At 42.7% G+C, this 17,938-nt stretch overlaps 1 non-coding gene across 1 annotated transcript; it reads right to left on the reverse strand.

The window, feature by feature from the left end:
• Positions 1 to 4,327: 4,327 nt before the first annotated feature.
• Positions 4,328 to 4,402, reverse strand: Trnas-uga. Its single transcript has one exon. It is a non-coding gene; the product is annotated as a tRNA-Ser (tRNA).
• Positions 4,403 to 17,938: the final 13,536 nt, after the last annotated feature.

A 17,938-nucleotide genomic window follows, 5' to 3' on the forward strand; every position in this document is an offset into this window, starting at 1 on the left:
ATATATATATATATATTATATATATAATGGTAAGACAGAGATTTAGGAACCAGATTTTAAATTGTAAGACATTTCCAGGGGCAGATGTGGACTCTGACCACAATCTATTGCTTATGAACTGTAGATTAAAACTGAAGAAACTGCAAAAAGGTGAGAATTTAAGGAGATGGGACCTGGATAAACTGAAAGAACCAGAGGTTGTACAGAGTTTCAGGGAGAGCATAAGGGAACAATTTATAGGAATGGGGGAAAGAAATACAGTAGAAGAAGATTAGGTAGCTTTGAGAGATGAAGTAGTGAAGGCAGCAGAGGATCTAGTAGGTAAAAAGACGAGGGCCAGTAGAAATCCTTGGGTAACAGAAGAAATATTGAATTTAATTGATGAAAGGAGAAAATATACAAACGCACGTCGGGTGATGCTGAGGAAATTAGATTAGGAATTGGCTCTGAGCACTATGGGACTTAACATCTATGGTCATCAGTCCAATTAGGAACTGAGACACTTAAAGTAGTAGATGAGTTTTGCTATTTGGGGAGCAAAATAAATGATGATGGTTGAAGTAGAGAGGATATAAAATGTAGACTGGCAAGGGCAAGGAAAGCATTTCTGAAGACAAGAAATTTGTTAACATCGAGTATAGTTGTAAGCATCAGGAAGTCGTTTCTGAAAGTATTTGTATGGAGTGTAGCCATGTACAGAAGTGAAACATGGACGATAATTAGTTTGGACACAAGGAGAATAGAAGCTTTCGAAATGTGGTGCTACAGAAGAATGCTGAAGATTAGATGGGTAGATCACATAACTAATGAGGAGGTATTGAATAGAATTGGGGAGAAGAGGAGTTTGTGGCACAACTTGACTAGAAGAAGGGATCGGTTGATAGGACATATTCTGAGGTATCAAGGGATCACCAATTTAGTATTGGAGGGTAGCGTGGTGGGTAAAAATCATAGAGGGAGACCAAGAGATGAGTACACTAAGCAGATTCAGAAGGATGTAGGTTGCAGTAGGTACTGGGAGATGATGAAGCTTGCACAGGATAGAGTAGCAGGGAGAGCTGCATCAAACCAGTCTCAGGACTGAAGACAACAACAACAACAACAACAACATTTTACAAGAGGAGTCATTAGGCGTGGTAAAATGAGTTCTTGGACTCTGGCCCAATTATGGCCATTGAAATTCTTTCAAAAATACAACTACAGTTTATTTCATATTTTAACTATGTAGCATTTGCATGTATTACAGGAAAACATTTAAAAATGGCATTGCATTCACAGTTGTATGCTAATGGAAACAAAATTAAGTAGAGCTTCACTTCATTCAGTCACTACCAGTGTTGGAAAATGTTATTATTTTGAAATTTATTTTTACACAACGTGTTTTGGCTTCTTCCTCTCTCTCTGCAAGCTGCAACAATCTAATCAAAATTATATTTATTTATTTATTCAGTAAATCTCATATGAGCGCATGGATGCATTGATCTTGCTTCAGCAGCAGTAGCAGTTTTTGCATATTCTTGCTTCAAACCTGTTGTTCTTCAAATAGTTTTAGAATTCTGCCTTTAAATAGAAGCAATGATCTAATGAGAAATAAGAATGCTGTTGGGGAATTATGAAACAGTGAAAATGAAGAAATACCATAACTTGTATTTTATATGGCAGACCATTGTATATTTGTACTGCAATATTTGTAACAATAATGAAAGTTTCAAAGGCTGTTGTCCTTTTTGACTGGTGTTATATTCATTTACACTGATGTTTTTATAAATCTCTTTGTAATTCTTCCTGCCTTATTTACAAGTTTCTACAATAAAAAGTTGAGAGTGACTTCAGAAAGATAGGTCTGCACATACCAGTCTGTTGCACATGGTGCATTGCTCTTATGGCTCTTTTTTAAGATGATGACTGAGCTAGCATATGTGCTATCCCAAAATATAATTCCATACTGTAGAATACTGTGGAACTGGGTAATGTATGCAATTCAAACAGTGTGGAAGCTTACTTTGTGTGCAAATAAATGTAGACTGTAGCATACTTTTTTTAGTGTCATTTTTGTTTTTCTTGTATGTCTGCCATTTAAAATCATGTTGGATCGATATGCCTAAAATTTTTGTTTCCAGTGTGCACTGACATTTATTGTAACAGAGGTGTTACAAGGTCCACCTTTTAAATAGAAATTAAGAGCAGTTGTTTTGGGTGTATTTGTTATTACTTAATTCCTCTAAACCAGTTATTTAGCTGGTCTGTAGCTTTATTTGCATTTTATTGTAGCTGTATTTGTGTTTTCCTTGTATGAAGAGTGCTAGTGTCATCTGCAAACAATGTTTTTATTTTTGATTCTATGCTTAGATCTACATCATTTATTTACAGAAGAAAAACAAAAGGTCTAAGAATGAATCCTTGAGGGACACTATTTTTCATTATTCCTGCAGCTGAAAAATATGGTCTAGTGCTATCATTTTGTTCATGTGTTATTACTACTTTCTGTTTCTGATTTGTCAAGTATGAGGAGGACCATTTTTGCGGTGCCTCTAATGCCATACTTTCGAGTTTTTCCAGTGGAACTCTGCAGCCCAAGATGTCAAAAGCTTTGCTTCCATTTAAGAAAATTACCAGCAGCATTTTGTTTATCATCCAGTGCTTCTACAACATTTTTGAGTAATGATGTAAGGCACTAGTCGTAGATTCCTTTTCTCAAAACTCATTCTTAGCATCAGCGAGGGTTTAGTTCTTGTCCAGAAATTCCATCAATCTGTTATGCATGACTCTTTCAGTGAGTTTGGCAAAAACTGATAACAATGGATTGATCTATAATTTTCCTTTGCTTTGTCACTTTTTTTATGAATAGGGATCACTTTAGCAATTTTAAGACAGTCAGGAAAGGTTCCTGCCAAAAAGGATTAGTTAATTATCTCTGCAAGGGGTGTTGCAGTGTTTCTAACACACTCCTTTATGATGTAGTCTGGAATACCATCAATCACTGAGGGCATTTTTCTGAAGGTTTTTGCTATGTGAATGATTTCATTCAGGGATGTCTCACAGAGATAGATTGAGTGGAGGCAAGAATTTACTTTGTTCTGTAGGTCAATTCGTCTGTCTATCTTATTGTTAATTATTAGATTTTTCTGTTGTCTTCATAATACTGCCTGAAGAGATTTGCAATCTGCTGATGGTCAGTAATTCACTTGTCACAGTTTAGGGGGATATTTTCCTTTTGTACTATTTACTTCCTGCTTCATTACTTTCCAGATTGCTTTGTTTTTACTTTCTGATTGATATAAACTTATCATTGGCCATTATTTTTGCCTGGTGTATGACCTTTCTATACACCTGAACATATTTTGTAATATAACTGTTAAGAAGAGGGGATATGCTGTGGCTTTTTTGCTAACTGAGCAATTTTTGTGTGCTCCTTGATACAACTTTGTGAAACTATAATTATATTTTAATAAAACTCAAAAGAAAACATGTAAAACATCAATAATTAATCTACAAAGACATTAATCTATCTAAGAAAAAGAAAATCTTCTATTAACTTGTTAGCCATAATGGGTGTTTGAAACTCTTAGAACACGAATTTCTAGCATTACATACATCACAATTTGCCAATTATCCTGATAAAAATTGTGCTACCCTAAAAATTAGGTTCTGAAAATAAATTTAATGCCATTGGCAGAAATTGTAACAACTGTTTAAGCTGCTAGGAGAAATTAAAATACAAGCAGAAAGTGATACCAGTAAGAGTTATGTTATGCTCCCCTTTCCATATTTCCCACAATTGTACTGTATGGTACACATAAGTACAATGCACCAAAATATTCAAAGATACCTGTATTGTATAACATACTATTTCTGAAAGTGTCTTTCAGTTTTTGTTACTTCTACTGGTGGTACAATGAAGTCATTTGCTGCACTGAGGCTTACATGAGGGAGTGTCGTTTATTCATTCATTGTGTTTTAGACATCTTGTCAAGGAGAACCTTGAGGGATGTGGAATGAGTCAAAGTATATATTAAAAAAATACTATCAAATCATGAAAACTTAATCTGTACTTTGTATTAGTAATAAACTATCACCTTACTGCTTAATACTACTCCTGCTGGTGTCAGTCAAATTTTAATATACACTGATGTCCGAAATTAAAGCAACAAACTGAAATTGTGCTAGATTGCATTTATTTTGCCACAAAACAGTATAATCAGGTGACGGTAAAGTAGAAAAATACAGAGAATGCAGAACATAATGCATAATGTTGTTTCCAGAATGAGATTTTCACTCTGCAGCAGTGTGTGCACCGATATGAAACTTCCTGGCAGATTAAAACTGTGTGCCGGGCCGAGACTCGAACTCGGGACCTTTGCCTTTCACGGGCAAGTGCTCTACCAACTGAGCTACCCAAGCACGACTCATGTCCTGTCCTCACAGCTTTACTTCTGCCAGTACCTTGTCTCCTACCTTCCAAACTTTACAGAAGCTCTCCTTGGTAGAGAGTCTCGGTCCGGCACACAGTTTTAATCTGCCAGGAAGTTTCAAAAATGTTGTTCTTTTTTCCACCTCAATAAATTTACACACACATTCCAACAACTGTTTAATGCACTCAGTATGGGGTGAAAACACCTCTGGCAGCAATACAGGCCTGACAAATGATGGGGCATTCTGTGAATGATGTCATCAATCTAATGTTGAGGCAATAACACCCATCCTTCCTGCAGTGCTGCTGGCAAGTCTTGGAGGGTGGTTGATGGATGCTGAGGTGAGGCAGCCCGTGTCCCTAGGGCATCCCACACATGTTCTATGGGATTCAAACCGGGAGAGTGAGCAGGCCATGCCATGCATGCAATATCTTCTGTTTCCAAGAAAACATCAACCACGGTTGCTCTATGAGGTCGAGCATTATCATCCAGCAATACAAAATCTGGGCCACAGCACCTCGCAACCACCACACGAGGTCCCAAGATCCTGACAGCAGTTAAATCTTGCCGGTTTAACAATAGAATTTTGTGAAGAGGTGTTTGAATGGTCAACATAATTCCTGTCCACACCATTAGCGATTATCCTCGATATCAGTCTCCTTCCACAATGGTTGTGTCCCGAAATTGTGTTCCATGTTCCCTCCAGATGCAAATCCATTGAGAATCACTGTCCTGATCAAATCAGGACTAATCTGAGAAAAAGACATTGGTCCACTGTTCGACCATCCACGTGGCATGTTGAGGGCTACACTTTAGACATTCCCTTCTGTGAAGACACATCAGAGGTACAAATACAGCAGGTCTTCAACAATGAAGGCTGCTCTACCAAAGCCTTCTGTACACTGTTTGCCTCACTACAAACATCCAGTGGATGCTGTGAGGTCAGACGCCAGTTGTTGAGCAGTACTACGGCAGTTTGAAAATAACTGCTGCTTCCTCAGTTATATTAGGTAGCTACTGTAAGAATATTTACTTAATTAATTTGATATTTTTCTAAGAAACTAGTAAACTGCATATGTAATTACAAAGGCCAGTTTAGAAATACACTATGAAGATTTACAATGGGAACTGTTATCTACTTTACGCAATATTCTTACTGCTTACTTCAGCTGAACAAATTATTCACTTTTAGCATGCTACAATAGCAGATTATTCTGTAAGACAACAAGGAGTGAAAATAAGCTAATACTTATGTCTTGAGTGATACTTCTAATCTGAAATGCACTTCTTTTATTAAACAATAGAAAATCCAGGATGGAATACCAACAATATTACAAAAAGGATAGGTTGCTGTTTACCATATAGAGGAGATGTTGAATCGTAGACAGTAAGGTAGTAGTAGTAGTAGAGGGGTTTGTGGGCGCACGACAGCAAGGTCTTCAGCGCCCGTGCAGCATCATAGTGAGACGGGTGTCAAGAAAAAAAAAACCTCAAAACATTGACATAAAACGGAACATAAAACATGGGGAACAATCATTGAAAAAATATGCTCACCCACACCGAAGCGTGGGATGAAGCAGGGCGTCAGCAGTAAAACATGGACAACACAGGAAGAAAATGGTAGAGGGAGCTAAAACAATGTAGCAGATGGAAGTGGCTGGCTGACCACAAGGAAAAAAGGGAGGAGTCAGACACTCTGCAACACACTAAAACCTCCAGCCTAAAAGTTGAGGCCAGAGTCCAGACACATCACAAAACTTAAAAACCCTAGACACACACGCCTCATCGTTAGCTAAAACACAAGGTAGATCCCCATCAACTTGTGCTTCTGCCCGTGCATCACGGTATAAAATGCAGTCTGTTAAAATGTGCCGGACAGAGATGGGCACACCACAAGCATCACAAAACGGAGGATCCTCCCGTCGTAATAAAAAGCCATGCGTGAGAGGACAGTGCCCGATCCGAAGACGTGTGAGGGCCACCTCTTCCCGCCTGAGCAACCGGCAGGAGGAACGCCACGGCCGAGTGGTTGACTTTACCGACCGCAGTTTATTGGCCGTCACCGCCAGCCATTCATCCTCCCACAACTCCATGCACTTCCTGTGGAGTGCAGCGATGACTGACTGCAAGGGGATAGGACACTGGACCACATCCTGCTCCCTGCAGGCCTCCTTGGCAGCCCGATCAGCCTGTTCATTGCCCCATATGCCGACATGACCAGGCACCCAGCAGAAGGATACCTCTTTACCCCGCTGTTGGAGCAAGTACAGTTGGTCATGTATCAGCTGGACCATCTCCTCAGTCGGGTATAGGTTCTGCAGCGATTGTAAGGCACTAAGAGAATCGGAGCAGAGAAGAAATCGATCGCCCCGAACACGATGCATCTGCTCCAGTGCCTCTAGGATCGCGTGGAGCTCCGCTGCGAAAACGGTATATTCAGCAGGGAGGCGAATCCGGGTAACATGATCAGGGAACACCACAGAACAGCCAAGGAAATTCTCCTGTTTGGAGCCATCTGTGTAAACGACAGTGAAACCGTGATGCACATCTAAAATATTAAAAAACAGTGACTGGAATGTAAAATCTGGCGTGCCATCCTTCTTAAAACGAGTCAAATCTAAAATAAGTTTGGGTCGCCGGAGGAGCCATGGTGGAGATCTGCCCCAACCGCGACGTAAAACACGAAGACCAGCCACAGACATCGCAGCGAGGCAATCCTGTGCGCGAATCCCATAGGGCTGCATCGCGCGTTGCCGGTTATGAAATAACCGTGCCAGAGGAGGCCGAGCAACGGTATGGTATGCAGGTGTGTAGGGTGTGGACAAAGTTTTATACGCCTGGCGTACCGTAAGTAGCCGTCGCCGCATATGAAGTGGCGGCTCACCTGCCTCTGCACAGAGGCTTGGTATGGGGCTAGTTCGGAATGCCCCAGTGGCCAACCGAAGCCCTTCATGGTGGACAACGTCCAAAATCTTTAAGTAAGAAGGCCTCGCAGACCCATACACCGTGCACCCATAATCGAGCCGAGATCGCACAAACGCCCTGTAAAACTGGAGCAGAGAAGTCCTGTCAGCTCCCCATGTAGTGTGGCTAAGACATTTTAAAATACTTAAAGCCTGAAGCGACCGCCGTTTCAGGTCTTTAAGATGAGGTAAATACGTGAGCCTCGAGTCAAAAATGAGACCCAGAAATCTCACCGTGTCTTTAAAAGTAAGAATAGTGTCCCTCAAGCGCAACTCAGGAAAGGTTAAAATCGAACGAGAACGGTTAAAAAGAACACATACAGACTTCTCGGTGGAAAACTGAAATCCACTCTTCTGCGCCCAGTCATCCAAACACCTAATCGTAAGTTGCAACTAACGAGTTGTCGTTGCAAGGCTGGAAGAAGAGCAGAACAAAGAGAAATCATCCACAAACAAAGAACACTGGACAGGACTTTTCACTAGGGACGTAATGCTATTAATAGCGATGGCAAACAGAGTCACACTTAAAACGCTACCCTGAGGGACACCATTCTCCTGCTCAAAACGATCAGACAGGACGTCACCAATTCGGTATCTAAAATATCGTGGCGAGAGGAAAGACTGAATAAAAAGAGGGAGACAACCACGAAAACCCCATTCGTGAAGCTGCGCCAGGATGAGACGCCTCCAAGTGGTATTGTAGGCCTTCTCGATGTCAAAAAAGACACCTAGAAGGTGATGGCGGAGGAAAGCTTGTTGTATAGCCGCCTCCAGCAGGGCAAGGTTATCGAAGGTGGAACGAAACCTCCTGAACCCACACTGAAAGCGACTAAGGAGTTGCCGGGATTCTAACATCCAGACAAGGCGGCGGTTGACCATCCGCTCCAAGGTCTTCCCTATGCAACTAGCGAGGGCTATACTACGGTAGCTACTTGGGCTCGTTCGGTCTTTCCCAGGTTTTAAAAAAGGGATTAAAACTGCCTCACGCCACGCGTCAGGAAAGTGACCCGACGCCCAAATGTCACTAAAAAGTGCGAGGAGGAGTTCTCTGTTGCGCATTGTGAGGTGCCATAGCATACTGTAATGGATCCTGTCGTGACCAGGGGATGTGTCACGAGCTCCAGACAATGCAGAATCCAGCTCCCACATAGAAAATGGGCAGTTGTAAGCTTCAGGAGAGGTGGACTGGAAGTTCAGACTACATCTCTCAGCAAGCGCTCTATGGCGCTGGAAACCTGGATCCTGACTAGTTGTTGCAGTAACGGTGGCAAAATACGCTGCCAGAGTCTGGGCAATGTCTCGCGGCTCCGTGTGGAGAGTGCCGTTAGTCAATACAGCAGCTATGGGGCACCTCCCTCCTCTGCCAGAAATCCTCCGGATGGTCTCCCACACAATGGAACTTTTGGTGGAACGATTAATGGTGTTCAGGAACGTTTGCCACGACCTCTTCTTTCGCTCACAAATAATGCGGCGACATCTTGCCCTCGCCACCCGAAAGGCTGCAAGATTCTCAGCAGTCGGCCAACACTTGAACCGACGCAGAGCTGCACGCCTGGTCCTGATTGCAGAGCGGCAGTCGGCACTCCACCAAGGCACAGGTGGCCTTTTCCGGTGGCCTGTGGACTGTGGAATGGACGCTGCTGCGGCGTGGTGGACCGTGTGGGTAATATGATCCACCCACATCCCAACATTCGCACAGTGTTCGAATTGGGCCAACTGGCTATAAAGCATCCAGTCAGCTCCACTGAGCACCCATCGTGGTGGTCTCCTTTCGGGGCCCACGCCATCTGGCAGGTGAATCCAGAGAGGGAAATGATCACTGCCGTGCAAGTCAGCGACCACTTCCCAGTGAGCACTGGCGGCAAGAGCTGGAGAGCAAAGCGAGAGATCAATGGCAGAGAACGACCCAGTCGCCGTACAGAAATGAGTACTCTGTCCTCCATTGAGCAAGTAGGCACAGGATGACAGGAGAAGCCTCTCAATTGCTCTACCCCTGGGGCAGGTAATTGCAGAGCCCCAAAGCACATTGTGGGCATTAAAATCACCACAAATAATGAATGGCTGGGGGAGCTGCGTAATAAGGTCGGTGAGGGCCGCTTCATCAAGAGCATCATGTGGGGGCAAGTAAAGTGAACATACAGTCAATGGATGACGCACGTGCACGGACACAGCGACGGCCTGCAAAGTCGTCGTAAGTGAGAGAGGCGAGGAGTGGTAGTCCGCCCTGACAAAAATACCGACGCCTCCTCTAGCTCTCTCTCCACGCAGGTCATCCTTTTTGTGGAGTGTATAGCCTCGTATCTCAGGGGAGTATGAGGGATGGAAATACGTCTCCTGGAGACAGAGACACAGTGGTCTACCCCGAGAGAGTAGACGAAGTTCCTCCACATGCGTCCTGAACCCTTGCAAGTTCCACTGGAGTATGGGAGCCATCTATTATGGGGGTAGCACCTTCATCCTGTCTCTCCGACGGGGCGAGGACACTGCAGCAGGTGGAGGGGCAGGCGTGGGGCGAGATGATTTCCCCACACAGACATCGGATTCCATCAACTCTGGGGAAGAGTCAGAAGAAGCCCCACGGAAAACCACATCTGCATGGTCAGACGGTTTACTACGGGATTTGACCCGCTGTTGTTGCTGTATGGGAGCTTTCTGCGGTTTGGCGGGCTTTGGGGGAGCTGATGTTGGAGTGGTAATGGCTGTACAGGGCTTCGGAACATCCTCAGCTGTTGGAGGCGTCAGGGGCTGGCCCAAGTTCGCCACTGTACCTTTGTCTGCCATTCGAATACGGGCTACTGGCTCTGAAACACTGGCTGCGTTGCAAATGCACTGACAGCTGCATGTATTAGTGCCAACACTCACCACCTCTGTCTGCGTGGAGGCATCGACTTTCGGAGGAGGCTTCTGAACCAGGGAGGCAAAAGATGTAGCAAATGTGGGAGGTTGCATCGACTTAAAGATCTTCTTGGCCTCACCATAGGGGATACGCTTAGTTGTTTTTATTTCCTGGAATTTGCGTTTCTCTAAAAATATTCGGCAGTCCCTACTCCAAACAGGGTGGTTCCCAGAGCAATTGATACATTTGGCTGGAGAGGAGCAACCAACTCCGTTATGAGCAGCGTTACCACAGTTGCCACAAGTCGCGTCGCCTTTGCATCCTAAGGTGGTATGCCCAGAACGCTGGCATTTGAAACAGCGCATTGGGGTCGGGAAATAAGGCCTCACACTAAGGCGAAGAAAGCCAGCTTTCACATGTTCAGGAAGTTTCATGCTATTGAAGGTTAGAATAAAGGAGTCGGATTTGACAAGATTGCCATCAACCCTCCTCATGATATGTTGAACATCAACGATACCTGCCGGAGCCCACTCACGTTGCAGTTCTTCCTTGGGAATGTCAACTAGATCCCGGCACGTCACAACACCTTTGCTGTAGTTCAAGGTGCTGTGCAGTTCAGTGTCTATGGCATACTCTCCAAGGCATTTAGCAGATTGGAGGTTAGTTGCTTGCTGGGAAGTGGAAGTTTCCACTAATAAGGTCCCATTACGTAAGCGCTTCACCGATTTTAAGGAGCCACAGATTCCCTCCAATCCCTTTTGTATATAGAAGGGCGAAACCTTCTCAAAACTACCCTCCTTCCGTTTCACAATGAGAAACACATTCGGATTACCAGAATGCATTCTGTTACCTAAGACTGGACTGTTTAAAGAAGCGCCGGAGTCAGGGGGACTGACTGCACGGGCCCTCTTAAGAGACTGGGTGTCAGAACCTTCCAGCGGTCCACCCTTTCCGCTGGGAGGAAGAAAAGAGGATTTCGAAGGATCCATCTCGGTCCCACGAGCAGCTAGGGAACTACAAGTCCACCTAGACAGAGCCCCACGTGCCTAGGTAAGCCTTATACAACTGAGGTGCGGCAGGTTCCCCAGAGGTTGCCCGCTATCGACTGTTCCACCTCAACAGCCATGCATCTCATCAGCGCGCAGCACACCTTGAGATTGAGGTTTTTTTTATAGAGGTTTATTCCATCCTCGTGATCTGGGCGGTCAAGCCAAGATCCCCATTCCCTGAGACACACAACGTTCCACCGCCGCGCCGCACGGTGGTCGCTGAAGTATGCTCAGAGGCTACGGTGACAGGGGACGGGCGGCGCTTACCAGTCCCCAGCTCAGAAACCCCGGGGTCACCAAGCCCGTACCCAGTAAATGAATGCTGAGCCCCTGGGGGCGAATCGTAGACAAGCATGACAAAAAGATTGCTCTACAATTAAGCTTTCGGCCAAAAGGCCTTTTTCTGAAGTAGAAATCCCACACACTTTCACACAAACTCAACTCTCACACACATGATCACTAACTCTGATCACTGAGGCAGGATGGTTTGGACAGTGGTCATGTGTGTACTTCTGTATGCTGACCCCATTTTAGGTCTTTCAGGAAATATACCCTGTCCACTGACTGGTTACAAATGTAGTTTAAGGGTAGTCCTACCATGTCTGCACAAGATTTTAATACTCTGGAGCAAACATTATGATAGCCAGCAGAATTACTAATTTTTTCTACACTGATTACTTCCTTAATTTTATATTTTTGAAATTAATGTGTATTGGTAGTGCACACAGTCTCTACTGAAGTAAGTCTACTGCATCTTTATGAGGCTGTATATTAGTGTGTGTAGTGTTTACTGCTACTGTGAGGAAGTATTCACTGAATCACTGAATCTCTAAGTGTCGCCATTGCTGTTACAGTTAATTTCTGTGTACTCAGTTTCAGGTTATTTTCTTCTTCGATAAAGTTCCCCATTGTTTTTACTTTATCCTTGGAGGATTTGATTTTTTGAGTGTATATTTTACTCGTATAGCAATGGACTGGGGGATTTTACAATACTGGTGTTAAAGCAGTTTTAACTCTTAGCTATAGTTTATCTTCTGATTTAGACAGAGCTCCCTCTTCCTAGCACAAGGTAATTTAATCCCTAGTTACCCATCCCTTATCCTCACTTCCAATTTATTTTAGTGTTGTACGTTTCAGGAGGAAATGAGACTCAATGTTGTTTAGGAATATGACTAAGATACAGTTACATTTTCCTTCTGCACTGTTAGACTTTATTCTAGGATAGCATACTATTGTCCTATGATCTGTACCTAATTGGTTAGCATATTTCGTTGTTGACATTTCACCAACAGTCCTGAAAGCCCCGTTGTAGCTGGCTATGGTGGTCCCACTGAAAGAGTTCCACTCTTGCTGATTAACACCTCCAATCTATTGCCCGAAACGTAGCATCCCAAAGACAATAACCACTCATTTCAGTAACTCTTCAACCTCCCCATTCCTCTGCCTCCTCAATCCCTACTTATCACTGTTGATGACACTTCCATATTCACCAACATCCCTATGTACATGGAAATTGTTACTACCAAACTACTGAACACTACCTCTCCCTATGTCCTTCGGACTCAAAACTCACCACCTGATTCCTTACACATCTTGTCAACTACATCCTGATTCATAACTACTGTTCCTTTGAAGGGAAAGTAAACAAACAGAACCTATGCCACAAGCATGGGCACCCTTCTATGCCAACCCGTTTATGGGTCATTTAGAGGAAACCTTGCTAGCCTTCCAAAACTCCCAACCCTTAGTCTGGTTCAGGTTCGCTGATGATATCTTCATGATCTGGACACAGGGCCAAGTTACCCTATCCTCATTCCTTCACAACTTCAACATTTCCCCCACCTGCTTCACTGTCCTCCTCAACCAAACGTGCCACCTTCCTGGACGTTGATCTCCACCTTTCTGATGGCTCCATCTGCACCTCTGTCAGCATTACGATGTATCTGCAGTGATGAAAACTCCCTTTTCCTGTATACTCAAGATCTCACCGAGGCCGTTGCAGACAGGCACTACCCCAAACCTTGTTTGCAAACAGATCTTCCATCATATCATCGTACACCCCAAATCCTCCCACTATCCTCAAAAATCAGCTACAAAGAAGCACCCCTGTCACCCAGAATCACTCTGGACTGGAACAACTGAACGATATACTTTGTCAGAACTTTGACTATCTCTAATCATGCCATGAAACAAGACACATCCTACCCAAAAATTATTCCCAACTCTCCTAAAACTACACAACGTATTAGACCATCCCTATGCCTCTCTCACTCCCAACCTCTTGCCACAGGGGTAATATCCCTGTGGCAGACCCAAGTGCAAGGCCAATCGACCCACCCAGCACTTCCTACTTCTGTTCTGTCACAGGCTGAACCACCTGTGAAAGCAGCCAAGTCATATACCAACTCTGCTGGCACTCACAGGTTTTTATGTTGCTGTGACTAACAGTCAGCTGTCCACGAGGATGAATGGCCACCAAGAACAAAATTGGCCACCCAGTGCCACAACATGCAGCTGAGCAAGTGCTCAATTTTAATGGCTGCTTCACGGCCAAAACCATCTAGATCTTCCCTCTGGCACCAACCTTTCTGAACTACACAGATGAGAGTTCCCCTCACAACATATCCTTCATTCCTGCAATCATCCTGGCCTCAGCCTCTAGAAACCAGCTGCCCTCCACCCAACAGTTTTCTCTTACTTTGCCCTCTCATCCCCTCACTATTCATGCCCCTAAGTCATATTCAGCATGCACCACTCTCCACCATCTATACAAGCCTAGCCCTTATATCTGCCACCAGTCCCTCCCGCATTCCTAGCTGGCAAACCAGATGGTTCAGAGCCATTGCCTACCCACTCCAAATCCCTTTCCACTACCTCTAGCCTCTTTCCCTCTCTACCCACCCCATCCGACAAAACCTTCACTGTAACCTACTGCAGCTGCTGAAATGCAGCACTGGCAATGTTTGTCCTGCTGGCACCATATAGGGGCATAGGTGTGTGCGAGTTCTTTACTCTAGCTTAAAAAAGGATTACTCCAAAAGCTAGCAAGTTTTCTTTCTACTGTGTGGGGCTACCAACAACTCAATGCTTCAGCTTTTCAGTGTATGGTCTCCTTTAATCCAAAGTATTTACAATCTACCAGAGCCTTCCTAAAACATTTTTCATCGTCAAGGTTAGATGAACCACTGACTCTCACTTTTGTGTGTAAATCATTGAAAGAATTTGGGCCTAAAAACTAATTGTCAGTGACCGTTGAACTATGTCCTTTAATTCTTGTAGGGAATTCCACTGGGCCAAACAACCCAAAAGAGGGTACCAAAACTTCAAGGTGTCCTAAATCAGTACTTTCTTACAGAAAATCAACAGTAAAGTCTCCACAGACAACAAATCTCTCACCTGGTTAATCTTATTAAATCATTTTTTTCTCCTTTCGGAAAAAAGGTCTTGGACTTAATCTAATGCCAAAAATACAACTTTAATTTCTGATGGCACAGGGAAACAAAGATTCAGGGGGGTAAAGAAGAAAATAAAAGATATCACTGCACAGACATGTGCATTCACTTGGAAAATTTAAGTAAGTGCTGTCTACTACTCTTTACAAGGCAGTCAGTTGTTCAATATTTTAGACATCTTTTTGTAGTGATTTCTTTCACAACTCTATCAGAAGTACATCTACATACCTATTCCACAAGCCATTGATGTCTTCCTTTAATCTGACTTGGTGTGGATCCCAGACACTTGACCATTACTCAAGAATGGGTTGTATTAGTATCCTTCGTGCAGTCTCCTTTACAGATGGACCACACTTTCCTAAAATGCTCCCAATAAACTGAAGTCAATCCTTTGTTTTCCTTACTACAATTCAGAACAACGATTGTCAGCTGGCTTTTCCAAAGCTGTTTAAACACTTACTCATGATTTCCAGCAATGAACTTTCAAAATTAATTGATATCAGTATTTTTAACCACCCTTATCCTGTTACTAGTGATTTCCTTTCCTGTTCCACACACACACAGAGGGAGGGAAAAGGAATGTCTCTATGCCTCCATACAAGTCCTTATTTCTCTTATATTCATATTCCTTGCTTGAACTGTACATTGGCAGCAGTCAGCTTCAAATGCCAGTCCTCTAATTTTCCCAATAGAGTTCCTCAAAAAGAACACCACTTTCCCTGCAGGGATTCCCATTTTAATTCTCAAAGCATCTCTATAATACCTGCATGTCGTTATAACTTACCGGTAACAAATCTAACAGTCTGCCTTTCATTTGGTTCGATGTCTTCCTTTAATCTGACTTGGTGTGGATCCCAGACACTCGACCATTACTCAAGAATGGGTTGTACCAATATCCTTTGTGCAGTCTCCTTTACAGATGGACCACACTTTCCTAAAATTCTCCCAATAAACTGAAGTCAATCCTTTGTTTTCCTTACTACAATTCAGAACAACGATTCTCAACTGGCTTTTCCAAAGCTGTTTAAACACTTACTCATGATTTCCAGGAATGAACTTTCAAAATTAGTTGATATCAGTATTTTTAACCACCTTTATCCTTTTACAAAAGCTTGAAATATTTGAGCAGATCGTAATTTACTGGCACCTCTACATCAATTGTGTAAATGTTATTATATGTCCCATTGACTGTGAATTGAAAAGAACTGCTTCACATTTATCACATCAAATAGTAGTAAGAAATGAGATCTACAACCTTGTAGATATATTAGTACACTTTAATTCTTCTGAGAGGTTTCTATTTTATTTGTGTGTCCACAATTGTCCACTAAATGTCTAATAGGCTTGCTCACCATGCATGTACAGAATTGAATGTCAGGTCTTGTACACAGAAGTGCCCAAACGGCATAGATCTTATTTTTAAGGGCTGTATTGGTTTCAGTTTCTAAGACCTATGTAACTGACACGCGATAACATGTAACATACATCTGGTATAGTGACCAACCATACTTACTGATTAATGGGTCTGAAACTTTTTAACCAGTGAAAAATAAATGGAAAATTTAGAGCCTTATCACTCCAAGTACCTTTGTATAGTGATGATGTCATTCTTCTTATCCATATCAATGTACAATCACTTAGAGGTACACTTCATGAACACTGTTAGTGGGCTGAAGGATAGAACTGTAATATTTTGTGCAGCAGTGAACAATGGGTGACAATTTTTAAATACATCTGCTTGCTTTTGGTGAGTATGTGATCTAATCTACATCTAGGTGATTACACTGCTATTTACAGTAAAGTGCTTAGCAGAGGATTTAATGAACAACCTTCAAGCTGTCTCTCTACCTTTCCACTCTCGAACGGCACACGGGAAAAACGAGCACTTAAATTTTTCCGTGTGAGCCCTGATTTCTCTTATTTTATTGTGATGATAATTTCTCTCTATGTAGGTGGGTGCCCACAAAATGTTTTCACAATTGGAGCAGAAAACTGGCGATTGAAATTTCATGAGAAGATCCCGTCGCAACGAAAAACACCTTTGTTTTAATGATTGCCATTCCAATTCACATATCATGTCTGTGGCACTATCTCCCCTATTTCATGATAGTACAAAACGAGCTGCCCTTCTTTCATAAACTGACACAATAATAAGGTGTTATGATTTAGTATTTACAGAAAAAAATACTTTTGTATAGCAGATTTCTAAATATAAACAGCATAAATATTCTGAATTTGTTGGCCTTCTACTATTTCAGTAATGAATGTGATTTCAATTTGACACTACTTTGGTACCTTGTGTGTCAAGCAGCTCTACAGTTGGCCTTATGAAGCTTAATGTCCCCCCTTACAGCCCCCCTGTCAAGGTTCCTGACAGTATCAGGAATTAAACAGAGCACTGTATGAATAGAAAGTCCACTAGCCACATACATGTCTTGACAATGTAGTTAGCAATGTACACTGACAATGTCTGGAATGTTATGTTATAGATCAAGTAGTACCAGAGACTCTAACATTACGGGTGAAAAGAGAAAACTGCTTCCAATTCTATGGAAAGATGAGACAAGAACAATTTTCTTTCTGAGATTAACATAAATATATGATAAGCCATTTAAAAATAAACAACTTCCGATTTTTTTCGTACTTTTCCCCCCTAATAGTAAACATATAATACACAACAATGTGTAGATGACACTAAAGAATGCCATGCTAATATTACTCAAAAGTAGCATCATATGAACAACTGGTACACTCAAATGGTTCAAATGGCTCTGAGCACTATGGGACTTAACATCGATGGTCATCAGTCCCCTAGAACTTAGAACTACTTAAACCTAACTAACCTAAGGACATCACACAACGCCCAGTCATCACGAGGCAGAGAAAATCCCTGACTCCACCGGGAATCGAACCCGGGAATGGTACACTCAAGAACTAAACAAACATAGGATACTGTTGACTGATTATTCTGAGATAGTGTCTCATAAAAGCAAGTATATGTAAATATAAGCAAAATATACAAAAAATTATTCAGTGCAAAGCACATGAGCATCATTTAAATTCTGAAAGTAATTGCAAAGCAACATGGAAACCCAACTGACTAATATAATAGTCTCAGTGAATATTGGAAAATCTTGGAAACTCACTCTGTTGCAGTTTGTGTAACTCTTTATAGGTGTATTTCACATATTCTACTTCACACTTGTGGCCTTGCCAAGCAAGGAGT

Source organism: Schistocerca americana, chromosome 3 (genome assembly GCF_021461395.2).
Source record: "Schistocerca americana isolate TAMUIC-IGC-003095 chromosome 3, iqSchAmer2.1, whole genome shotgun sequence".
NCBI classification, from domain to species: Eukaryota; Metazoa; Arthropoda; class Insecta; order Orthoptera; family Acrididae; genus Schistocerca; species Schistocerca americana.